Genomic DNA, 27627 nt, shown 5'->3' on the forward strand with positions numbered 1-27627 from the left:
GTCAGTGCAAGCACCTGCACCCATTTAACACCATTTGATAGCACCTGCACCCATTTAAAACAATTTGCTAGCACCTGCACCCATTGAAATCTTGCTAGCATCTGCACCCATTTAACACAATTTACTAGCACCTGCACCCATTTAACACAATTTGCTAGCACCTGCACCCATTTAACACAATTTGCTAGCACCTGCACCCATTTAACACAATTTGCTAGCACCTGCACCCATTTAACACCATTTGCTAGCACCTGCACCTATTTAACACGATTTGCTAGCACCTGCACCCATTGAAATCTTGCTAGCATCTGCACCCATTTAACACGATTTGCTAGAACCTGCACCCATTGAACACTTGCTAGCACTTGTACCCATTTAACACAATTTGCTAGCACCTGCACTTGAACACTGTAGTAAGTGCAAGCACCAACACTCAGATGTGTCAACCAGTAGACCACCTATCAGATTTGTCTAGACCACCTACCACATTAGTCTAGACCACCTATCACATTTGTCTAGACCACCTATCACATTTGTCTAGACCACCTACCACATTTGTCTAGACCACCTATCACATTTGTCTAGACCACCTACCAGCTGAGTTCTACACAAACACACCATTGCTAACACAGCACCACCGGCACACGTAATGTGGCTGGCACTGATTCCATTATTTGCATTCAGATAAACGGCCCCTACAGCCGGCTGAGGGCAAGAAGAAACCACTTAACCAACTGATGTAAGCAGCGCATTATTCTAGCAGCTAGACACAACAGCCCAGATCACCGGACGCTGGCTAGCACAAACCAGGGGCTGGGGATCATCCGGGGGGGGGGGGGGGGGGTGAGGCCATCCAGGGACTGGGGAACGTCCAGGGGGGGGGGGGGGGGGTGAGGCCATCCAGGGGCTGGGGAACGTCCAGGGGGGGGGTGAGGCCATCCAGGGGCTGAGGACCATCCGATGGGGTGGGGGGGGTGAGGCCATCCAGAGGCTGGGGACCATCCAAGATGGGTTGATGTTATCCAGGTGATGGTGGCCATCCAGGGGTTGGTGGCCAGCAAAAGCCATCAGAATGTCTATACGCACTGAAGGCATGTGGAACATTTAGCTAACCAGGCACACCAACGCCCCCGCTGTAAAAAGATACAACTGACGGAATGCAAGGACCAGCTTGGTGCAAACAGTGGAGAATATTTGTTTCCAAAACAGCAGTGAATAGGGTTTAGAGATATCTAGTTCACACCCCGCCCTAGACCCACACAGCACGGTGTAACTGTGTTGGTGTGAATACTTCTAGATGGCTCTACTTATAAACTCGTGGCCCATATACCCCCCCCCCCCCCCTCGACTGTTGAGTTGGAACAGTTCGAGTCGAGATGGTGTATTATGTGTTTGAAGATTTATACTAAACGTGTGTTTGTGTGTGTGTGTACCCCCCTCGACTGTAGAGTTTGAACAGATCGAGATGGTGTATGATATGTTTGAAGATTTATACTAAACGTGTGTTTGTGTGTGTGTGCCTGTAAGTCTATTAAAAGATTGAAACCCAGCCCATCAATCCTAACTTAAGCCAGCTGTCGCCCCCCCCCCCCAATCTGATGAAAGGCCAATAACGAGTATTAAATATAGACCCGCCGTATCGATCAGCTCCATGGATCAATGCCCAATACCACTTGAGATCGGTGCCTGACGCCAGGATCCAGTACAGGTGGATGAATGACGCGAGTTAAAAATAGAAATTTTAAACGGGCTCATGGCAATGATACAGGGAAAAACAGGATATACACTAAATTGTTTTTAGGACCACCAAGACAGGTCACATAGACCACCCAGCCCAAGGTCAGATAGACCCCCCAGACCAAGGTCACATAGACCACCCAGACCAAGGTCACATGACCACAGAGACCACCATAAAGTCATCGTCACACAGGAAGTGCATCACTCACCTGAAGCGGTAATTGTATTCAATGTCAGGTTTTCTTCAAGTCGTCGATTGTCATGCACAGTAGAAAGCTGCCCCCCCCCCCCTATCAAAGTGTGTACCAAGTGCCTCCTAGCTTCTATCATTGCTGTACCGGCCCCACACTGGGCGGCACTTGACAAGGGCTAGATGAGGCATCTCCAAGATTATATTCTGAACGTGTTTCTATTACTTCTGGACAAGCGAGCATCATATCCCATTGTCAGCGGCATCGGTCTCAACCAGAACTTTAATTTTAACTATCTTCTCGAGAACTTTTAACAATCTTCTCCCCCTCCGTCAACAAACCAGTGAAAATAAATCCTACACGCATGTAACCATGGAAACAACAACGCTATCTCCATAGTTTCTGCCGGTGTATAACATCACGACTGTTTACATCGCTGTCATGATGTGGCTATCTTATCGCCAGCAACACACGCTATGTTTCCTGTGTGTAGTACGTCACAGCACGCCAGACACACGTCACAGCACGCCAGACACACGTCACAGCACGCCAGACACACGTCAGAGACACACGTCACAACCAACTCAGGGGACTGTACACAAAAGACAGAACACGGCGAGCCTTGAAGCTTGTCAGTGGCCTACACAACTTATAAAATACAAGAGATCTCTGTATGATTGTTAGCTCCTATTCTTCAATGTCTTGGCTCAGCAACAAACTTATGACATGTGTGATACAGGAGAGAAGGGTTGGGGTGGTATAGGGTTTTTTTGTTAGTTACACAGGCGATAGTCGCTTGCAGAAATTAATTTACTAGATCTAGTATGACATTCTTTCAAATTTACTTGAATTTACAAGATACTTGTGAGTGACCTCCCCTACCCACTTTGTTTACTTGTACAGTTACAACCCCTATCCACTGTTGCAGAGTGCCATCCATAGGCCGACTTGTTTAGTCCAGCCAGCAGGTCAAGAGGGAGCTGCTGTCCCCCACTAAGGAAAACATTATGCAAATTTCAGCCAGCCTCCCACCCGAGTCTGCACATTAGGTGGCCGATACATTTCCTACGCCACTAATCATACTATTCTATACAAACCAGTGCTAGACAAACCAGTGCTAGACAAACCAGTGTTTCACAAACCCATGTAACACCACAAGGAGACTATGTGACCTACTTAGGTCTAATAATGTTTTATTTTTAGTTTGTCATTGTTATAATACCATATATGGTTTGTGGTGCAACCACCGGTTTTTTTCCGCTGTCTTACTAAGAGAGTCTTAGACTCAGACATTTTCCATCGAGAGATGATTGATTGTTTCAGACCAGATGACCACACCAACCAATGGTCTTATGAGTTGAAGGTGACCTTCCATGTTACCTAAGTCTATAAATAGATCGCCCACAGGTATCCCCAGGCAGTCCATTTTGACCAGTTGAATGTGAGAGAGCATAAGTCCTGTGTGTTGCCGTGCAATATTCAGTTGTTTAAGTATTCTAGTATTATATTACTTGTGGCCAAGTGATTCTTGATGCTATAGCAGTGTTATGTGACCTGTGGCTATTTTTATAAAGTGTTAGAATCTGTGATAGTATTTATTCTTACGCTTTGTAAGTTGGGTTTTGTTATTTCTAAACTAAATATTTTATCTTGTTTAACCTAGTGTTCTGCCACAACTTTGTTCACTTATTAAAGGTTGTATGCAGATTGAATGAGTTGTTAACTTCAATAGTTTCACTAGTTTTCCCTAGACCTCGAAATCGAGCCCTAGTGAGTTGTTGAGTTAGTTTTCATTCATTTAGGCTTTAGGTCATTTGCATATAACCCCAAGAAAGAATCCGGGAGCGTTCACCATCTATCTGGCTGGTGTCCGTTACAACTAATACAGACACTCTAGCCGGGTACCCACATTAGGCCGGGTACCCTAATTGGGCCGGGTACCCACATTGGGCCGGGTACCCTCATTGGGCCGGGTACCCACATTGGGCCGGGTACCCACCTGGCCCAGGGAACCCTATTTGAGCAGAGTACCCACACTGGGCCGGGGACGCTGAAAGACCAGGCAATACTAACCCTGGCCGGCGCCTGTGAGGCAGATCTAGGAGAAATGGGGTTAAAAAACGCCATTGGAAAATCATGATTCAACTTTCAACCTTATTGACTTTTCCGTCCCGGCTTCCGTTTATCCAGGCATGACCCCCGGGAATAAAGTCGATCAAATCAATCGATTAGGTTAGAACGGCGGTATCGACCACTTGTGGCCGGTGTTCTGTAGACGGCGCTCCTAAAGATGGCGTTAAAGTTTAATATCCATTTTGTCTACAATCTGACGCAGGCAAATCTCCAGGCTTAACTCGTCCAATCATTTCAATGACATTTGACCTTATCTACCAGTATGGCTGTCATACTTCACATTTTAAATCACATTTGACGACATCATAACAAATAAGACCATAGTCATTCACTTTTCTAATATATCGAATATAGGACTACACTATATTTTAATTCGCATTTGACCTTATCTACATATAAGGCCGCGCAATTTCATTTCCGTAAATACAAAAGAAGACCTGTAAATCCAGCAAACCCTCCTCCGTCTCCCCCTGTCTGATCAATGAGACCAGTCTCACTGTCACTCCGTATATTTGATCTCACCCCCACCCAACCACTCCGTATATTTGATCTCACCCCCACCCCACCATACCCCTACCCCACCACTCCTTATATTCGATCCCACCCCACCCCCATCCCACCATACCTCCACCCCACCACTCCGTATATTTGATCAGATCCTGTCGGCCAATCGCCCAGCTTTCAGCTAGCTGAGATGATCTGACCAGGGGTAACTTCTTATTTCCACCCAGAACATCAGACAATGGATCCACAAACCCATTGGATATTTCCATCAGACAATGGATCCAGAAACCCATTGGATATTTCCATCAGACAATGGATCCAGAAACCCATTGGATATTTCCATCAGACAATGGATCCACAAACCCATTGGATATTTCCATCAGACAATGGATCCAGAAACCCATTGGATATTTCCATCAGACAATGGATCCAGAAACCCATTGGATATTTCCATCAGACAATGGATCCACAAACCCATTGGATATTTCCATCAGACAATGGATCCAGAAACCCATTGGATATTTCCATCAGACAATGGATCCACAAACCCATTGGATATTTCCATCAGACAATGGATCCAGAAACCCATTGGATATTTCCATCAGACAATGGATCCAGAAACCCATTGGATATTTCCATCAGACAATGGATCCACAAACCCATTGGATATTTCCATCAGACAATGGATCCAGAAACCCGTTGGATATTTCCATCAGACAATGGATCCACAAACCCATTGGATATTTCCATCAGACAATGGATCCACAAACCCATTGGATATTTCCATCAGACAATGGATCCAGAAACCCGTTGGATATTTCCATCAGACAAAGCCACAAACCCATTGGATATTTCCATCAGACAATGGATCCACAAACCCATTGGATATTTCCATCAGACAATGGATCCAGAAACCCATTGGATATTTCCATCAGACAATGGGGCCACAAACCCATTGGATACTTCCATCAGACAATGGATCCACAAATCCAGTGGATATTTCCATCAGACAATGGATTAAAAAATCCAAAGGATATTTCCATCAGACAATGAATCCACAAACCCATTGGATATTTCCATCAGACAATGGATCCAGAAACCCGTTGGATATTTCCATCAGACAATGGATCCACAAACCCATTGGATATTTCCATCAGACAATGGATCCACAAACCCATTGGATATTTCCATCAGACAATGGATCCAGAAACCCATTGGATATTTCCATCAGACAATGGATCCACAAACCCAGTGGATATTTCCATCAGACAATGGATCCAGAAACCCGTTGGATATTTCCATCAGACAATGGATCCACAAACCCATTGGATATTTCCATCAGACAATGGATCCACAAACCCATTGGATATTTCCATCAGACAATGGATCCAGAAACCCGTTGGATATTTCCATCAGACAATGGATCCACAAACCCATTGGATATTTCCATCAGACAATGGATCCACAAACCCATTGGATATTTCCATCAGACAATGGATCCAGAAACCCATTGGATATTTCCATCAGACAATGGGGCCACAAACCCATTGGATACTTCCATCAGACAATGGATCCACAAATCCAGTGGATATTTCCATCAGACAATGGATTAAAAAATCCAAAGGATATTTCCATCAGACAATGAATCCACAAACCCATTGGATATTTCCATCAGACAATGGATAAAAAAATCCAGAGGATATTTCAATCAGACAATGGATCCACAAACCCATTGGATATTTCCATCAGACAATGGATCCACAAACCCATTGGATATTTCCATCAGACAATGGATCCAGAAACCCATTGGATATTTCCATCAGACAATGGATCCAGAAACCCGTTGGATATTTCCATCAGACAAAGCCACAAACCCGTTGGATATTTCCATCAGACAATGGAGCACGATACGGGCAGCGCATGTACTTTATCCACTCAAATCACCCCCCCCCCCAACAATTTTCATACAGGTGTATTTCACCTGACTCAATTGCTCACTCTAAACACTAACGAGATGAGAAGATCAGAGTGTGTTGACTAATGATGGCGACCATACGACCGATTCAAAGAACTATGGATGTTAATTACCTGGGTCAGGGCTAAGTACCTGGGTCAGGGCTAAGTACCTGGGTCAGAGCTAAGTACCTGGGTCAGAGCTAAGTACCTGGGTCAGAGCTAAGTACCTGGGTCAGAGCTAAGTACCTGGGTCAGAGCTAAGTACCTGGGTCAGAGCTAAGTACCTGGGTCAGAGCTAAGTACCTGGGTCAGGGCTAAGTACCTGGGTCAGGGCTAAGTACCTGGGGTCAGAGCTAAGTACCTGGGTCACTGTAGAGTGACTGGTCAGTTTTTATGACACCCTTATAAGCGTGGACAGCCCATACCTGACCCCTGGGCTACTACATGAGCAATTATATCTCCTCGCTTCTTCAAATACATTTCTTTAATTACCTAAAATTTCTCTTTTTAGACCGTGCCAAAAATTTGAATTAGGCCAATCATTAGCAGATTGTACCGCTGTAAAAAAAAATATTCTAGAAACGCCTCGAGTCTGGGATAACTGGGTTTCCTTATTAATGTTTGATTGGATATCGATTTTCTTGGGCGTTAAGTGTACGGCGGCATAGAGTGGGCAAACAGCGATAACCCAAGTGACCAGCGGATGATTTATTACTCTAATTAGTCTAGACAAAACTAGCGCCAGTCTAATCACTGGAAGCATAGCGTTATGCTGACCGCAATGTAGGCATGCACCCACAGCAACTTTATATGCAGAATGATAGCCTACTAAGACAATATACAAGGTATGATAGACCTACTAAGACAATATACAAGATATGAGCGACCTATCAAAGAACATCAGGTAGTGTGAGACCTACAAGAAAACAGGTACGCTGAACAGAACGACAGACATGTATTGATCTAGTCGCGGGGACTAGAAGATGAAGATTGATTTTGATATCCTTAAGATGAAGCCACATTGGAGCTTCTAGCCCAGTCAATACACTTGTCTACTAGCGTGTACAACATCAAACTTGTGATACACATGCACTAAAACTTGAATATACCTGTATTCAAACTTTACACCTGTACAAAGCGCATGCTATGCAAGTATAAAAAACTGGTCTTACGCCTGTACTAAAGCTTGTAATACACCTGAACAAAGCACATGATGTACCTGTATTAAAGCTTGTAATACACCTGTACAAAGCACATGCTGTACCTGTATTAAAACTTCTTAGCTTCACACACAGCAGCTGTCGTTTTACCGGCAGAACCATGATTCACCTGTAGATCCATTCACTACAATACACCATCTCGGTATTGACCGCCAACATACACCAGTACAAGATCGTTTACGAAACCTAAGCAACCAGAACTTTTTTTAAACCCACCTCAAATGTCACCATTGATTTTGTACAGCTATAAACAACCTGACAGCACTTACAGACTAGGTAAAGATGCAACATCACCACCATCACTGGTAGAACGACCACATCTAACCACAGCTATAGACAACCTCACAGCACTTACAGACTAGGTAAAGATGCAACATCATCACCACCACTGTTACAACGACCACGTCTAACCACAGCTATAGACAACCTCACAGCACTTACAGACTAGGTAAAGATGCAACATCATCACCACCACTGTTACAACGACCACGTCTAACCACAGCTATAGACAACCTGACAGCACTTACAGACTAGGTAAAGATGCAACATCACCACCACCACTGTTATAACGACCACGTCTAACCACAGCTATAGACAACCTGACAGCACTTACAGACATGGTAAAGAAACCCGATGCAACAACAATCATATCTAACCACACAACGCTGCAGAACACAAAGAGCCAATTGGAATAATTTGCAGACAGCGGAAACACCCCCCCCCCCCCACCTACTGGTCAGGTAGAGCAAGCAAACATGTCTATTGTAAAGGTGAAGTCACGTAACAAGGGTTATTACAAGTTATTTCTGAGGGAAGGTGGGACGGGGAGAGGTGGGGGGGGGGGGGGGTTAAAATTGATAGGCGCCTGAAAACTTAACAAGAAAAAAAAAACGAAAAAAAGAAACCTAATTCAGATATTGTAGTAACAGCGCTGGTCGCTCATGAAGTTTCATACACTGTAGCGATGAATGCTTTTAGTACGGGAGGGGAGGAATATCAAAATAGATGTTAGTTCTCTTTAATAGCCAGATTGAACTTTTCATGCCGATCGTCTTAATTAAGCAACCCCCCTTCCACCTCCTCCGCCTAAAATATTTGCTTGAACTTCCTAGCAAGATGTTCCTTATGGACGTGCCTGCTAAGCACATCTACGGATGAACACTACCACTACTTTTGACATCTCTCCTTATTGTTACTGGATATTGTTACTGGATATTGTGCGAGTGATCTTTAAATTGATTTTAATGACTAATTTATTATGCAACTTCAAGGTGTATATTGCTGCTACTGGCATAGGAGACGTATTTATTAAGAAAATATGAATGGATCGAAAATAAGTGACGAAGTTGGAATGGTAGCGTGTGGACATAACAATCCCACTACAATAAACATGTCAAACAGGTTCAGCTTATTCTCAAACAGGAGGTAGGACATTGTATCCGCGATAGGTTTCCTGGTTTAAAGAGAATATGTGAAGTCATAGAAGAGCAGGAAACACAAGTTGGAGTGACTGACATTCACGTCACGTGATCAGACAACACAGACGTGCAACACCTGGAGCAGACCTGACAAGGACTTCCTGTCTAATTACTGATCGTTTGATCTCAGCGCCTCGGTGATTTGTTTACCATGGCAACCAATCGGGAGATCCGGACTGAGCCAGCAGTTTAAACAGTGCGGCTCACAGTGGGGGACAACAGAGGCCGCTGTCAACACACAACACCAGATGGGGCCGGCACAACACCGGCTGCGTTTGTAACTTGGGCCGGCTAAAAAACCGGCTTGGGTGTAGATGGGGCCGGCATAAAACCGGCTGGCTTGTAACTCGTGCCGGCACAACGGCTAAAAACCGGCTGAGGTTTAGATGAGGCCGACTGGTTTGAAATTCATGTTAGTCAAACACCATCGGCGTGTAGCTAGCGTCAGACAAACCAACCCTCTCGTTAAACCAGTAGACCATAACAAGAGGACCGTACAAGCACCGATTGAACCACCAGCCATCCCGTGATGCTGCGCTTCTACCACCACCACCCCGTCAACTGGCTGATAAGCAATCGATCGGGTAATTAACACAACTAATCATCTCTAATTGAGCGTGTACACAGATGCTTAAACGCGGTTACATAACGTTGTAATTGTCACGAAAACTACACACACACACACATACGCAGCAGAGATTAAAGCTAAAAAATAAAAGATGTGTTGTATTAAATATCTTCAAGCTCTTTGATCTATTTCTAAAGTTTTTAACATAATAAGCCACTGAGATATCACGTAACTCCGCCGTTGAAATGCTTACACTTCCCGACGCACTGCAGTGGAAACTGCTAATTAAAAAACGCCAATTAGTCTACAAAGTCAATTAGCCAAATTTAAGCCAGTAAACTTCATAGAAAAGAAAATGTGGGGGTAGGGCTGGGCAGGTGAAATATACGAAGACAGACGACGTCGTCATACGACAAATCAAAGCTAGTTTACTGCAACCCTACGTCACTTTGTTTTACGATGACCCCTATCGTCATACGATAATCAAAGCTAGTTTACTGCGGCCCTACGTCACTTTGTTTTACGATGACCCCTGTCGTCATACGACAATCAAAGCTAGTTTACTGCAGCCCTACGTCACTTTGTTTTACGATGACCCTTATGTCAATTAGCCAACGTACTCATTAACCCCTCCAAGAAAAGTCCGTGTCCACACGGTAATCTAGAGCACAGCTAAAACACGTTTGTCAAATATAAACATTACGGCCCGAAGGCTAGAGAACAGCCCCCTCCCCCCCCCTACCATCCCTAGGGACATACCAGACTCCATATCCTAAGTAACACTGCATAGTTTGTATCGTGTTGTTTTATGTAACTGATTCGCACGAGAATTGCTCATTTAAATATTCTAACACGTCTAACAGGACGGAGTAACAGTTGCTCTACGTTGTCCGTGTTACGCTAATCTACATAGATTATGCTAATCTTCGCCAATTAGCGTGCTCAAAGGACACATAAATCATCAGCTGCAGTTCGGCAATCACTCACATGCACATTCACATACATATGCACATTCACACACACATAAATATGCACATTGACACACACACACATATGCACATTGACACACACACATATGCACATTGACACACACACATACATATACACACACCTCACATGATCTATTGCCACGGTTAGACAGCCCTACCTACACACAAACACACACCAGACATCAAACAATTGTAAACATCAAACAGCCAACAAACAAGACAGCCACACAAATAGACATCAAACAACTGCAATCTTCAAACAACCACAACAAACAAGACAGCCACACACATAGACATCAAACAACTGCAATCTTCACACAACCACAACAAACAAGACAGCCACGTCTTTGAAGCTGAGGAACTTGATGCGTGCGGTGATTTCATTTCAAGCTAATTAATGAGTATAAAATGTATTGTTTTGTGCTAATTAGTTCCAGCAGCGACGGTAAAAATACGACAGACTAGCGCGGTGGTAGCTTGTGCCCTTACATCATTTAAATAACCAGACTGTAGGGGTCCTCATTAAATATCAGTACATTCATCGGAGGTCTTTGAGTCCAGCCTGTCCTCTCTACCGTGTCCTCACGACTCCCGATGTCCTGTCCAGTCTAAAGTGTCCTCACAAATCTGTCCTGTCCAGTCTACCGTGTCCTCACGACTCCCGATGTCCTGTCCAGTCTACCGTGTCCTCACGACTCCCGATGTCCTGTCCAGTCTACCGTGTCCTCACGACTCCCGATATCCTGTCCAGTCTACCGTGTCCTCACGGCTCCCGATGTCCTGTCCACTCTACCGTGTCCTCACAACTCTGTCCTGTCCACTCTACCCTGTCCTCACGACTCCCGATGTCCTGTCCAGTCTACCGTGTCCTGTCCAGTCTACCGTGTCCTGTCCAGTCTACCGTGTCCTCACGACAAAACCGAGAAAAGCAAATACCTTGGTCTCACATGGACATGACATCAGGCCAGTTAAATGTGTCATGGCCCAGGATCTTACTCCATCACCAACTGTCAGTATTGATTTTCGCCACAGTTCCGGAGGTCTTATCTGGAAGTTGCGCAACGTTATTGGTCACGTGTAGAGGGTACAACACTGCAACTGTCACGTTTGGGTACAACACTGCAACTGTCACGTTATGGGTACAACACTGCAACTGTCACGTTTGGGTACAACACTGCAACTGTGACGTTATGGGTACAACACTGCAACTGTCACGTTTGGGTACAATACCGCAACTGTCACGTTTGGGGGTACAACACTGCAACTGTGACGTTTGGGTACAACACTGCAACTGTGACGTTTGGGTACAACACTGCAACTGTGACGTTTGGGTACAACACTGCAACTGTGACGTTTGGGTACAACACTGCAACTGTCACGTTTGGGTACAACACTGCAGCTGTTCACATCTGGCTGGGACCTGAACCACCTCTCACGTCGTGACCTAACAATCAGCACACCCAAGAGATTAGTCGCTACACGACTGGTCACTTCTGGACCTGAACCACCTCTCACGTCATGACCCAGCAGAGTCAGTACATCCCAGAGATTAATCGCTACATGACTGGCAATAGCCAAGTGAACACAAGGGAGAGGGAGGGGACTTAGATGACTGGATGTGACATTTTTGAAACACCAGTTGATTTCAAGCTGAACTGAAGGTACACTACAGCAGACATTATGATCAAGAGCGGACACACGACATTCAAACAACTTCAACAACAGGGAAGTGGCCAGTCAGTCAATTCATATTAGTTTGTTAATGAAGCAGCGATGGTCGGATAAAGTTTACGGATGTTTAAAACCAATGGTTTACCGCACCCTTCATAGCTGTAGTTTTACGAAAGATGGACCTTCTCAAAACCTTATTCTTGGATGATTCCAGTCCCAACCAGCATTTATTGTTTACATGTTTTAAACGTAAACCTATGTATCGTGTACAACAGGAAGTCTAGGATAAACACAAACCCAAGTAGAGACCTAGACAATGTACAACAGGAAATCTAGGATAAACACAAACCCAAGTAGAGACCTAGACAATGTACAACATGAAATCTAGGATAAACACAAACCCAAGTAGAGACCCAGACAATGTACAACAGGAAATCTAGGATAAACACAAACCCAAGTAGAAACCCAGACAATGTACAACAGGAAATCTAGGATAAACACAAACCCAAGTAGAGACCCAGACAATGTACAACAGGAAATCTAGGATAAACACAAACCCAAGTAGAGACCCAGACAATGTACAACAGGAAATCTAGGATAAACACAAACCCAAGTAGAGACCCAGACAATGTACAGCAGGAAATCTAGGATAAACACAAACCCAAGTAGAGACCCAGGCAATGTACAACAGGAAATCTAGGATAAACACAAACCCAAGTAGAAACCCAGACAATGTACAACAGGAAATCTAGGATAAACACAAACCCAAGTAGAGACCCAGACAATGTACAACAGGAAATCTAGGATAAACACAAACCCAAGTAGAGACCCAGACAATGTACAGCAGGAAATCTAGGATAAACACAAACCCAAGTAGAGACCCAGGAAATGTACAACAGGAAATCTAGGATAAACACAAACCCAAGTAGAAACCCAGACAATGTACAACAGGAAATCTAGCACAAACCCAAGTAGAGACCCAGACAATGTACAACAGGAAATCTAGGATAAACACAAACCCAAGTAGAGACCCAGACAATGTACAACAGGAAATCTAGGATAAACACAAACCCAAGTAGAGACCTAGATAATGTACAACAGGAAATCTAGGATAAACACAAACCCAAGTAGAGACCTAGACAATGTACAACAGGAAATCTAGGATAAACACAAACCCAAGTAGAGACCCAGACAATGTACAACAGGAAATCTAGGATAAACACAAACCCAAGTAGAGACCCAGACAATGTACAACAGGAAATCTAGGATAAACACAAACCCAAGTAGAGACCTAGATAATGTACAACAGGAAATCTAGGATAAACACAAACCCAAGTAGAGACCCAGACAATGTACATCAGGAAATCTAGGATAAACACAAACCCAAGTAGAGACCCAGACAATGTACAACAGGAAATCTAGGATAAACACAAACCCAAGTAGAGACCCAGACAATGTACAACAGGAAATCTAGGATAAACACAAACCCAAGTAGAGACCCAGACAATGTACAACAGGAAATCTAGCACAAACCCAAGTAGAAACCCAGACAATGTACAACAGGAAATCTAGGATAAACACAAACCCAAGTAGAGACCCAGACAATGTACAACAGGAAATCTAGGATAAACACAAACCCAAGTAGAAACCCAGACAATGTACAACAGGAAATCTAGCACAAACCCAAGTAGAGACCCAGACAATGTACAACAGGAAATCTAGGATAAACACAAACCCAAGTAGAGACCCAGACAATGTACAACAGGAAATCTAGGATAAACACAAACCCAAGTAGAGACCCAGACAATGTACAACAGGAAATCTAGGATAAACACAAACCCAAGTAGAGACCCAGACAATGTACAACAGGAAATCTAGGATAAACACAAACCCAAGTAGAGACCCAGACAATGTACAACAGGAAATCTAGGATAAACACAAACCCAAGTAGAGACCCAGACAATGTACAGCAGGAAATCTAGGATAAACACAAACCCAAGTAGAGACCCAGACAATGTACAACAGGAAATCTAGGATAAACACAAACCCAAGTAGAGACCCAGGCAATGTACAACAGGAAATCTAGGATAAACACAAACCCAAGTAGAGACCCAGACAATGTACAACAGGAAATCTAGGATAAACACAAACCCAAGTAGAGACCCAGACAATGTACAACAGGAAGTCTAGGATAAACACAAACCCAAGTAGAAACCCAGACAATGTACAACAGGAAATCTAGGATAAACACAAACCCAAGTAGAGACCCAGGCAATGTACAGCAGGAAATCTAGGATAAACACAAACCCAAGTAGAAACCCAGACAATGTACAACAGGAAATCTAGGATAAACACAAACCCAAGTAGAGACCTAGATAATGTACAACAGGAAATCTAGGATAAACACAAACCCAAGTAGAGACCCAGACTATGTACAACAGGAAATCTAGGATAAACACAAACCCAAGTAGAGATCTAGACAATGACCTACACGTACGTCGTAAAGTCCACCCCATTAATTATTTACCGCCACAGAAGGGTTTACGTGGGATAGATTGGGGGGGGGGGGGGGGGGTAAGATATCACAAATGAGTGTTGGATGACGTGTTACAAAAGCCCAACTGTCTCTAGAGGGAAGGTTTCTGTTGATTTCCTCTCAGATTTGTCAGGCAAGTCACCAACAGAGAAAGCTTTTTAACGTCAGTACAGTTGTTTCCTACTGGGGTCTTTCCCTAACTTAGTAACTACCACAAGTTGAATACACCAGCACCCAGATTTCTCAGGTAAATAACTTACAAACGTCGATACAATAGTTTCCTACTGGGGTCTTTCCCTAACTTAGTAACTACCACAAGTTGAATACACCAGCACCCAGATTTCTCAGGTACATAACTTATACCATCGATACAACAGTTTTCTACTGGCCAGCATAAACCGCCAACACGATGGACCCTTGAAGAAAACGTTAGACGTATGTACCCCGCCAACAACGGTAGGTGTATTCACAGTCTGATCGTTTGAACGTTTCTCTACTCTTCGCCACTAGGTTAACAGACATACCTCCAACCGTCCCCACCACCTCTCCTTTATGATATCCAGCAGGTTCGTGAAATCGCTGGTATATCGGAGTCAGATATGGATCGTAAGCTTTAGTTTATACTCACTAACTCAGAAATAGGGTAACCCATGGTCAACAACACGATAACCCAAATGGAACAAAACCGGTGAGCTCAAGCAGAACACGACATCACATGGGGTACTAGGCCATGATAAAATCATGTGATGGTGCCATTAACGTTCGTTTAATGCGTATCTAGCAGATCTCTTACAGATATAGGTACGGGGGGGGGGGGTGTGTGTCTAATCACGCTAAAATCATGTGGTGGTGCAATTAACGTTCTCCCTGACAAACCAGGGACTAACTAAAAGCAACACAGTTTGCTAACAAACGTAGGTGCAGTAGAACTTACCAGTAGCCGGTCCTTGACCTGTCAAAGAGTCGATACTCCACTAATCCTTCAGTTTAAATTAAATACTCCACTAATCCTTCAGTTGAAATTAAATACTCCACTAATCCTTCAGTTAGTCCTGACACTCAAAGTTGGAAGTAACCTGGAACAGAAAAACAAAGATGTCAACCTACTATCTTGGACAACAACACACGGATGCTGCTGTAATCAATCATCTATGGTCAACGCTATCGATTACCCGAATGATTGGTTACTGATATATGCCTGGTCTAATCTTGTCCTTGAAAACATCACACCATATATTATCTATCTGCACTACCCGGCTGTGTGGGTACACACCGCTACAGACCTACGGTTACATGTTACAGGCAGCTACAGACACATGGTTACATGTTACAGACAGCTACAGACCTGGGCTTACATCTTACAGACAGGGTTACATGTTACAGACAGCTACAGACCCACGGTTACATATTACACACAGCTACAGACCCACGGTTACATCTTACAGACAGCTACAGACCCACAGCTACAGACCCACAGTTACATGTTAGAAACCTAGAACAGCATTAAAACTCTCTCGCCAGCACCTCAGACTATATGTCAGTAAACAATACAACCACTGACTGCGTGCGTCCTTTATAATTGTGTACTTGACAAAGTTGGTCCCAAAATAGAGCCGGTCACAGTGCTAGTACATCTAAGTGCAATATCGCCCACTACTTGCTTATGTAACGGTGGGGAGGGGAAGGATGAGGGTGGGGGAGTGAGAAATGATCTATCGTCCAAACGAGAACTATTTAGTCTAACAGTGAAGTGGGTCATTAACCAACAATAGCAAGACAAGAGAGGTTACGACAAGGTAAAGTATCCTAATGATCTTGTATACACGCCATCATCTCACTAGTACAACATTGTCATACACATGTGTAATCATGCTAATACTATATGTGTATACCCAACTGTGTACAATACGAAGGAAGGAAGAAACCACATCCAGTAATGGAGGAAGGAGCCGCATCAACTGCTTGTGTATAAGACTGGCCCAGTTCAATACCCATCACACACAACTTAGTGGGGTCACTGATCAAGCAGATACCAGGTGTAATTGATGGAAGAAATTCGACATGATACAACACCCCCACCCCCCCCCCCCCCCTTTTTTTGGACAACCTCGCACGCCTTCCATTATTTGATGAAATTATGCGTACACAATTTCTGATGACATTTTTTGGAAATGATTCACGAGTCGACAGAACAAGGACCTTAGATCAGAAAGAAACATCATAATTTCGCGTAAGGTCAGACATAAGCACACACAAGGCGAGCAAGAAACATAATCACACGTTAGGTCAGCAAGAAACACAAGCTCGAGTAATATTTAGAAGAGCGAGGTAACAATCAGCGGGAAATAGCAGGAGAAATAATCAAGGAGAGAAAATTTCTACAAGCTTTTAGATGCACTACAAACGGGAAATGGTAAGTATAGGAATATGGTCTAGATGACCCTCGCCCCCTGTAGTGTCCACATAAAAAAGTGTCAGATGTTGAAGTGAGGCACTTGAGAGGTGGGTCAGGGATCGCCAACACTTGTCCTCCTCCCACGGTCACGTGGCTCATAACTGTCCCCCATCCAACCAATGGAAGACGGCACAAACCATCAAGCCTGAATACTCAAGCACTTAACGCGGCATATCATCAGGCGTTCATTCCTTGACCAGTCCACTTAGCTGCTGAAGCACCTAACGCAGCAGATCATTAGCTCGCCTTAGATGTTCTGGCACGTTGATATCACACGACAGTATGTTGTCATTACAACAACACTTCAGTAACACAGGCAACCATTTTACTAAAACACAGGACAGATGCCAAAGGAGAGGCGTCCGATTTTAGGACCAAGTAGTCTGATTAAAGGACAAAGATTAGAGGAAAATGACAACTATCCGTGGATCATTTAGTCTCCACAAGAAGTTTTACAAAGACAACTATCCGTGGATCATATAGTCTCCACAAGAAGCCTTGCAATGACAACTATCCGTGGATCATTTAGTCTACACAAGAAGTTTTACAAAGACAACTATCCTTGGATCATTTAATCTCCAGAAGAAGCCTTGCAATGACAACTATCCGTGGATCATATAGTCTCCACAAGAAGCCTTGCAATGACAACTATCCGTGGATCATATAGTCTCTACAAGAAGCCTTCCAATGACAACTATCCGTGGATCATTTAGTCTCCACAAGAAGCCTTGCAATGACAACTATCCGTGGATCATTTAGTCTCCACAAGAAGCCTTGCAATGACAACTATCCGTGGATCATTTAGTGCCACAAGAAACCTTGCATTGACAACTATCCGTGGATCATTTAATCTCTACAAGAAGCCTTGCAATGACAACTATCAGTGGATCATTTAGTCTATACAAGAAGTTTTACAAAGACAACTATCCGTGGATCATATAGTCTCCACAAGAAGCCTTGCAATGACAACTATCCGTGGATCATTTAGTCTACACAAGAAGTTTTACAAAGACAACTATCCTTGGATCATTTAATCTCCAGAAGAAGCCTTGCAATGACAACTATCCGTGGATCATATAGTCTCTACAAGAAGCCTTCCAATGACAACTATCCGTGGATCATTTAGTCTCCACAAGAAGCCTTACAAATACAACTATCCGTGGATCATTTAGTCACCACAAGAAGCCTTACAAATACAACTATCCGTAGATCATTTACTCTCCACAAGAAACCTTACAAAGACAACTAGCCCTAAGCTTGTCCAGTTGGAAGCGCTCGTTAACCCTCCATTTCTCACAATATGCATGCCAATAAAACACACCAAGTATCCGAGTTTTTGAGCCGAGGCCAGGGACCAGCCAACGTAGCAGATAGCCATCACCGCCCTGGCCGTATAAATATTTACTGTCCGAGATATGTGAGGAATGTCCGCTTATACGCCGGGCTGTCAATCAACTGGTGTCTGACACGGCAGAGGTTACACACAGCAGACATCGTGCAGGTGCACCAGACCAACCATAGTTACAACACACACCAATGTTATACACAGCAGACATCGTGCAGGTGCACCAGACCAACCATAGTTACAACACACACCAATGTTATACACAGCAGACATCGTGCAGGTGCACCAGACCAACCATAGTTACAACACACAACAATGTTATACACAGCAGACATCGTGCAGGTGCACCAGACCAACCATAGTTACAACACACAACAATGTTATACACAGCAGACATCGTGCAGGTGCACCAGACCAACCATAGTTACAACACACAACAATGTTATACACAGCAGACATCGTGCAGGTGCACCAGACCAACCATAGTTACAACACACAACAATGTTATACACAGCAGACATCGTGCAGGTGCACCAGACCAACCATAGTTACAACACACAACAATGTTATACACAGCAGACATCGTGCAGGTGCACCAGACCAACCATAGTTACAACACACAACAATGTTATACACAGCAGACATCGTGCAGGTGCACCAGACCAACCATAGTTACAACACACACCAATGTTATACACAGCAGACATCGTGCAGGTGCACCAGACCAACCATAGTTACAACACACAACAATGTTATACACAGCAGACATCGTGCAGGTGCACCAGACCAACCATAGTTACAACACAAAACAATGTTATACACAGCAGACATCGTGCAGGTGCACCAGACCAACCATAGTTACAACACACAACAATGTTATACACAGCAGACATCGTGCAGGTGCACCAGACCAACCATAGTTACAACACACAACAATGTTATACACAGCAGACATCGTGCAGGTGCACCAGACCAAACATAGTTACAACACACAACAATGTTATACACAGCAGACATCGTGCAGGTGCACCAGACCAAACATAGTTACAACACACAACAATGTTATACACAGCAGACATCGTGCAGGTGCACCAGACCAAACATAGTTACAACACACAACAATGTTATACACAGCAGACATCGTGCAGGTGCACCAGACCAACCATAGTTACAACACACACCAATGTTATACACAGCAGACATCGTGCAGGTGCACCAGACCAAACATAGTTACAACACACAACAATGTTACACCAACCATAGTTACAACACACAACAATGTTATACACAGCAGACATCGTGCAGGTGCACCAGACCAAACATAGTTACAACACACAACAATGTTATACACAGCAGACATCGTGCAGGTGCACCAGACCAAACATAGTTACAACACACAACAATGTTACACCAACCATAGTTACAACACACCAATGTTACACCAGCAGCACTCATTACACCAACAATAATTGGTGAAATACCCTAAGTATTAAACGGTAAACAATCAGGTGTACAGCAAAGCAAAATCGTGTTTCTAAAAACTGAAAGTGCCTTACCAGTAAAAGGTGTGTTGTTAAAACTTAGTACAAATGACAAGTGAGATGTCAATCCGCATAACTTATCAATCAAAATAGCTAGACTTCCAGTTGAAATATTCAAACAGATCTAGTGAGGGAGGCAGGGAGATAGGAATGTTATTTACAGGAAACTGCAGGGTTATCGTCAAAATGATACTGAAATGTTGAGCCTAATGACATTTTCAAAAAACTAAAAGTGTCCTTATAATGTTCCTGAAATGGAGATACTTTCGATCACTCGAAATAAAATAAATTGCTTTTTTAAAAATGCAATGCTTATTCTTAAAGATAAACCGACCGGTAGCTGTGATGGCGATCAATGGATGGACGTGTAGCAGCTCGGTCACTTGGTGCAAGTCAAGCCATGTTTTCTTCTTAATGTTTGTTTATAAGAAATAAACACCCCCTCTCCCCCATACACCGTGAAAGCCTCACTAGACCTGGCACCGCTACAGAGGGAGGACATGTCCCTCCTAATTCAACCTTGGCTGGTTGGTCAAGTGCAGGATTGTCCGGGTTGTGACAAGATTAGGGTACCCTTCAAACACAAACTTGTCCATGTTGTGACAAGATTAGGGTACCCATCAGACACAAACTTGACCATGTTGTGACAAGATTAGGGTACCCTTCAAACACAAACTTGACCATGTTGTGACAAGATTAGGGTACCCATCAGACACAAACTTGTCCATTCTGTGACAAGGTTACGGTACACTCCAAACACAAACGTATACATTTTATGACAAGATTATGGCGCCCTTTTAACACAAACTTGATGTTGTGACAAGATTATGCCCATGGTACCCTTCAAACTAACTTGTCCATACGGCAAAAAGATTATAGTACCCTTCAAGTCCAGATATCTGAAGACCACACACACAAGACGAATGTCCAGATATCTGAAGACCACACACACAAGACGAATGTCCAGATATCTGAAGACCACACACACAAGACGAATGTCCAGATATCTGAAGACCACACACACAAGACGAATGTCCAGATATCTGAAGACCACACACACAAGACGAATGTCCAGATATCTGAAGACCACACACACACAAGACGAATGTCCAGATATCTGAAGACCACACACACAAGACGAATGTCCAGATATCTGAAGACCACACACACACACAAGACGAATGTCCAGATATCTGAAGACCACACACACACACAAGACGAATGTCCAGATATCTGAAGCTCAGCTAAGCCTACAGACCACCATAAACTATCCCCAGATTTCTACAAGGTCAGTTAGCCAATGATGGGATAACGGGATTATTTAGTCTGCTCGTTACGTGCGGCCGTGCTGGGGTAGGCGGAGATCAATATTTAATCAACTGTATACAGCAAACAGCACTGTTGGTTCACGTGGCACGGACAAACAAACACCGCGACTGTAGGTAGTTTGGTGCAGGAGCCTGCTCGTTTGTGATAGGCTGTGATAAGGGTAATGATTGGATTGTGATAGGCTGTGATAAGGGTAATGATTGGATTGTGATAGGCTGTGATAAGGGTAATGATTGGATTGTGATAGGCTGTGATAAGGGTAATGATTGGATTGTGATAGGCTGTGATAAGGGTAATGATTGGATTGTGATAGGCTGTGATAAGGGTAATGATTGGATTGTGATAGGCTGTGATAAGGGTAATGATTGGATTGTGATAGGCTGTGATAAGGGTAATGATTGGATTGTGATAGGCTGTGATAAGGGTAATGATTGGATTGTGATAGGCTGTGATAAGGGTAATGATTGGATTGTGATAGGCTGTGATAAGGGTAATGATTGGATTGTGATAGGCTGTGATAAGGGTAATGATTGGATTGTGATAGGCTGTGATAAGGGTAATGATTGGATTGTGATAGGCTGTGATAAGGGTAATGATTGGATTGTGATAGGCTGTGATAAGGGTAATGATTGGATTGTGATAGGCTGTGATAAGGGTAATGATTGGATTGTGATAGGCTGTGATAAGGGTAATGATTGGATTGTGATAGGCTGTGATAAGGGTAATGATTGGATTGTGATAGGCTGTGATAAGGGTAATGATTGGATTGTGATAGGCTGTGATAAGGGTAATGATTGGATTGTGATAGGCTGTGATAAGGGTAATGATTGGATTGTGATAGGCTGTGATAAGGGTAATGATTGGATTGTGATAGGCTGTGATAAGGGTAATGATTGGATTGTGTGATTAGATGTGCGTTTTGGTGTTCTGGGCTGTGTGTGATTGGCGGATTGGAAATATGCCTGTGTAGTGTTGGACATAAAAGATAACTTCAGCAAGGTGGGAGGTGGGGAGAGGAGAGAATGATCCAAATGGAAGACCCCCCCCCCCCCCCCAAAAAAAAAACCGGTGGGATAAAAAAAAAGGGGGTGGGGGCGGGAATTAAATAAGTTGAAGTCTATATTCTCCTTGCCTTAAGCCACGTTTGTGCCAATATTACAATCAGTATTGGGGGGGGGGGGGGGGTGCCAAAGAAAGTATTAATAAGTACTAATGCACAAAAATGAGATAAAAAGCTAATTTCAAGATCAAAACAGCTGCGTTTGTACACACGGCAATATACTATTCCCAAGCATCACGCGACTAATGCAATAAAGCTATAAATAGCCAGCTGTCACGTGGGACAAACCAAGTTGTAGTTTCAAATGGAGCCAAGAGTTTCCCCAGGGGTTATCGCCAATACTTCATCAGTAGATAATACAATTCCAAGATGGTCGGGTGCTAGGCCTGCACCGGGTAATTACATTTCTCGGCCAGCTACTCACGACTCGAGGCGATCCTCCATAGTTGGGATGGGGGGGGGGGGGGGAGGTTAGCCGGTACAGTTTCCGGTTCATGAAGGGGGGGGGGGGGGACTGGTACACTTCCAGGTTCATGGAGTGGGCGGGACTTGGCAGGTACAGTTCCATGGTGATATGGGCTTTTCTGGTAAGTTCCATATGGGATGGGAGTGGGAAGCGAGCCGCCTGTAACATTTTCAGGTTTATGGTAGAGAGAGAAGATTGTTTTCTACAGGTCCAGACTAATATGGGGGGGGGGGGGGGTACGACGCGTACAACTTGTGCTGATGAATTTTAACATTTGCTGTTTTGTATACTAATTGTGTGACTGACTAATGGAATAGAAGATGAGCGAGTCTCTACCTAGTAGGTGTGCTCGTCTAATGAGTAAGAATCTTAAGTACCGGTGCACCCAGCGATACATATGGCACACAGGAGCGCCAAGCCAAGTTGCTCTACTGATGGGGGGGGGGGGGGTAGTAGTGCTTAGTCAAGCAAAGACTATTTTTAGAGTAAGGTGTGATTACAAGCAAGATATGGTCTAGCTTTGGGCGTGTATTGCTTTACACCAAGACGTTTACATGTTCGCTTCAGTCAGGTGGTATGGGTTAAACAGTATGAAAACGTGTGGCTCTTTGTATCAAAATATCCGGCTCTTTGTATGAAAATATATTATGGTCTTTATAACACCAATAAGTAACACATCATACGTGTGGAAATGAAGCAAGCACGATAACTAAGGTGATGGGTTTAAACCCTTCACAATACCACGAACGTTTTTTTTTATGTGAGTACACACCGCAATTGATAAATACAAAAAGTCTGATAGAATGGCACACGGCAGTACAGCACACGTAAACAAAGACAGCGAGGCTGTACACACCTGTCAAATCGATCCAAGAATGCGCACCTGATTATCGTTCACGGCAGGCAAACAGCTAGGGTTAGATTTAGGTCTAGACGCAAAACATGTCTAGGATAACAACTTCACGCGAAAACGTAATAGGACTAAAAGCACAACAGGACTAAACAAGCAGCAGAACTACTAAACACATTTAAAGACGTCTTACTGACATCTTTACAGTCAGCCCGTAGCTGCACCATAAATTTCATGGCATGCATGTACGACCGTCAAACCTGAGCCTGTGGTATGCCTAAAACCAAACCGGGTAGTTTAATCCAACCCTAGTCGATATGGTACTTCAAACTGTTTGATAATAAACTACCAATGACAGCTACGGCCTGACAAGTCTCTGGTGTAGACAGTACAGACAACTGAGACTAAGTCAGCACCTGGGTACATAGCCTGTCTATTAGCCAGTAACTTTGAACTACTATTCGAACTCGTGAAAAATTACAAAGAAATCAAAATATAAAATAGCGTTTACAGAAATATGGTTTGTATACTTACTTGTAAATATAAGCTAAATATAATAGAATGAAAACACCTTAATAACGTACCGTGAAAAGAAAACTCCCTAGTGAAATAGTGAACAATTCCAGCTTGGTGTAACAAGCAGGGTAGTGTGAGACTGTGAGAGCGTACCGCTGTAGTAAACACACTGGCCCCGCTGACAGGAGCAAGGGAAGACTCTACTCGGAAGTGGTAACACCGCTTACAGACTGCGCGGATATAGAGCGGGCGCTGACCTACTATGTCAGGCGGAGTGGGGGGAGAGAGGGGCGCATGCCAGTAGTGTTATTTTTTTCCAACCTCCAACGTTACGTGGTTTAAATAACGGGTTATCTAAAAAAAATCTATGAACCGTGTAGTTTTATAACTAGTGAAGCTGAGCAGGCACCGAGGCAGACGTAGGAGACAGATGAAGCGTGAACCACAACAATGGCGTCTGTAGTCTAGACTCGCTCGTCAGATCAGATACATTTGACCCACATAACCGCAGCTGAGTGCACCACTGCCAGAAATATCAGGTGACCTTTAGCGAGAGTTCACGAGGTAAGCCCTGCCCATGCAACACATGCACACAACATGGTGGGGTTAAACAACCAGATAATCACTCTGGTAAACCAGATATGCGTGGAATCCTCACCCCCTCACAATCAAGTCAAGTAGTCCACAAAGAAGAATGCAGTGCCACAAACTAGCAAAACACGAGCGTACAAATGGCGCATCTCGCGTGAAAGTTGGTTAAAGGAATGTAGTTCAAGACTTGGTAACGTGAACCTCCACCCACGTCTGCTAACAAATACAGGTGTCGTATAACATAAACGGTCGTGAATCTGGTTACACGTGACACAACCAGAATCTGGAACAACCAGATGGTGGACCACCGGCTTCACATAAGCTAGATGACAACTCTCCCTATCAAGACTACAATTAAATATAGTAGTAGGAACAAGCCTTGTAGTGCAAACAATGTTTACGTCTGATAAAATCAATGGCGTTCTGTTAATTAGACGTCAGACACCACCAGACACCCGCCCCTTACATGTAACCCCTGACGTCAAGCACGGTGAGACACCCCCCCCCCCCCCAAGCTTGACGTCATGAGCGAATGACACAAGAGCGTATTCAAACACACGGCGACATCCGTAACATTTTGATACGTCTGACTGCTGCTTTTGGCACATGATGAACGGAAGGTAAAAATAGAATCGGTGCCACCTTATTTTTAGCAGCATGCTCTGCTTTCAGGACAAATAGGGAAGGGGGGGGGTGGGGGTCGTTCCTCCCCGTGAAATACAAGTTGGTTTTTGATAGACGCAAGGTAAAAAACAATCAAGCACGACCTGGTCACGTGAACAACAGACAGACGAGATAAAAAGTCTCATAAACGGCTCACACACTGAGGTCCACTTTATCAACAAACACACCAACACACCATCTGTTCACCACAATACTGGACCACCGCATCGGTGCATGCAGTCGAGTGGTCTCGCTCCGCTCCACCGTGACCAAGATATGTGTTCACGGAGAAGCCTATATTTAGGAAGGTGAAGGTCACCAGCAAGGTCAGCCAGTGGTTCATAAAGTGTGTGCAGCATAACGTTGAGAACTACCTCCCCGCCTACTTTTCCATCAGGACTCACTACAAACCAGAGGCCCACTAAATATTTACAATACCTACTGTCCTTACAATACCTACTGTCCTTACAACAAACCAAAGGCCCACTAAATATTTACAATACCTACTGTCCTTACAACAAACCATAGGCCCACTAAATATTTACAATACCTACTGCCCTTTCAATAAAGCTTAGTGTATACAGGACCCCTGCTGTATGCAGCCAGTTACCCAGTGTTGTTGTGGTCAAGCTATGCAAATGTCATTTTTCTAGACCCAATGCATGACCAGACACAACAAAGATGGCTGGCATCAAAGGTTAAAAACTGGAACTATTCCAACTGGATAAAAACAAAAAGCTAAACAATGAGTAAGAAACACACCAAATAGAAACAAGGTAAAATTTAACCAGAAACTATACCAAGAAAACACATGGAAACCTGAGGGACAGTAAATCATGGCTGGGGATCCTCAAGTGCCAAGAACACAAATCCCAGGACCATAATATAGGCTGTTATCAATATTGTTTAAATATATCTGCTTTAAAAACACATGACTCACTATTGAAATTATTAAATCAGAAATAGGAGTTGGACCTAGTGTTGGCATTTATCTTGTTTACCTTTCACAGATATAAACAGACTCACACATACAATTATCATATGTAAACATGCTAAATTATGACATATATATCTATACACTACACAGGTTCCTGAATAATAAAAACAAAAAGGTCAGTGTTTACAAAGTAGGCAGAATAAAAATAAAATAATGCCATAACTTTGAAATCATGCATGTGTTGATTTCATGCATATTCATGTACATCAAGAATAAATATCTAATAATGATTTATTGTTTCAACATAGAAGCAATCTTTTCTACTTTTTCTAATACTGATGTATTGATTGATAATAGATTTTTCGGGAGAATGTTTACACCGTAGTCTGATAATGGAATCTTCTTTAAAAAAGGGGTGTTAGGTTACTGGTAGTTAACTAAATACACACATGGCTGGCTAATGTCAATGCTAACCCTGTCCCTAACCCCAACCCTGGTCCAACCATACGCCTAACCCTAATTTCTAACCATAAAATTAGTCGAGATTACAATACTTCTAACAACCCAACACCCCTTTTTTAAAGAAGATTCCATTATCGGACACTGGTATCTATAATCATCCGATTTTTCAATACTAATAAATACATCTATATCTATTTTTAAATACTGCACTTATTATATATATGTTAATATACAATAAAAAATACTCTGAAAATTCTGGACTATTGTGAGAGCAGAAAAAAGACACAAATCTGTTTCCTTGTACAACAAGTTTATATATATAACAATATTAAATCAAGGGGAGCAAATAGAAGACGGGGAAATAACACATTACACCACGCATTAAAATACATACTCCAAAGAACCAACACACACCTTAATTTATATTCC

General features: G+C 43.4%; 1 protein-coding gene across 9 annotated transcripts in view; it reads right to left on the minus strand.

Moving 5' to 3' along the window:
- LOC131936830 (EEIG family member 2) overlaps window positions 1–27627 on the minus strand; it is a 63352-nt gene that overhangs the window by 33837 nt on the left and 1888 nt on the right. For 4 of the 9 annotated variants that reach the window (XM_059293914.1, XM_059293918.1, XM_059293912.1 and 1 more), the window contains exons 1-2: window positions 24614–24759; window positions 15918–16059 (exon numbers count right to left, since the gene is read on the minus strand). The gene's annotated coding sequence lies outside the window, so the exon portion shown is untranslated. Of the gene's footprint in view, window positions 1–15917; window positions 16060–24613; window positions 24760–27627 lie in introns of those variants that run through there. The other 5 variants (XM_059293920.1, XM_059293916.1, XM_059293919.1 and 2 more) reach the window with 2 other exon arrangements.

This window comes from Physella acuta, unplaced genomic scaffold, assembly GCF_028476545.2.
Source record: "Physella acuta isolate Inbredline_101_S28 unplaced genomic scaffold, ASM2847654v3 ptg000189l, whole genome shotgun sequence".
Lineage (NCBI taxonomy): Eukaryota > Metazoa > Mollusca > Gastropoda > Physidae > Physella > Physella acuta.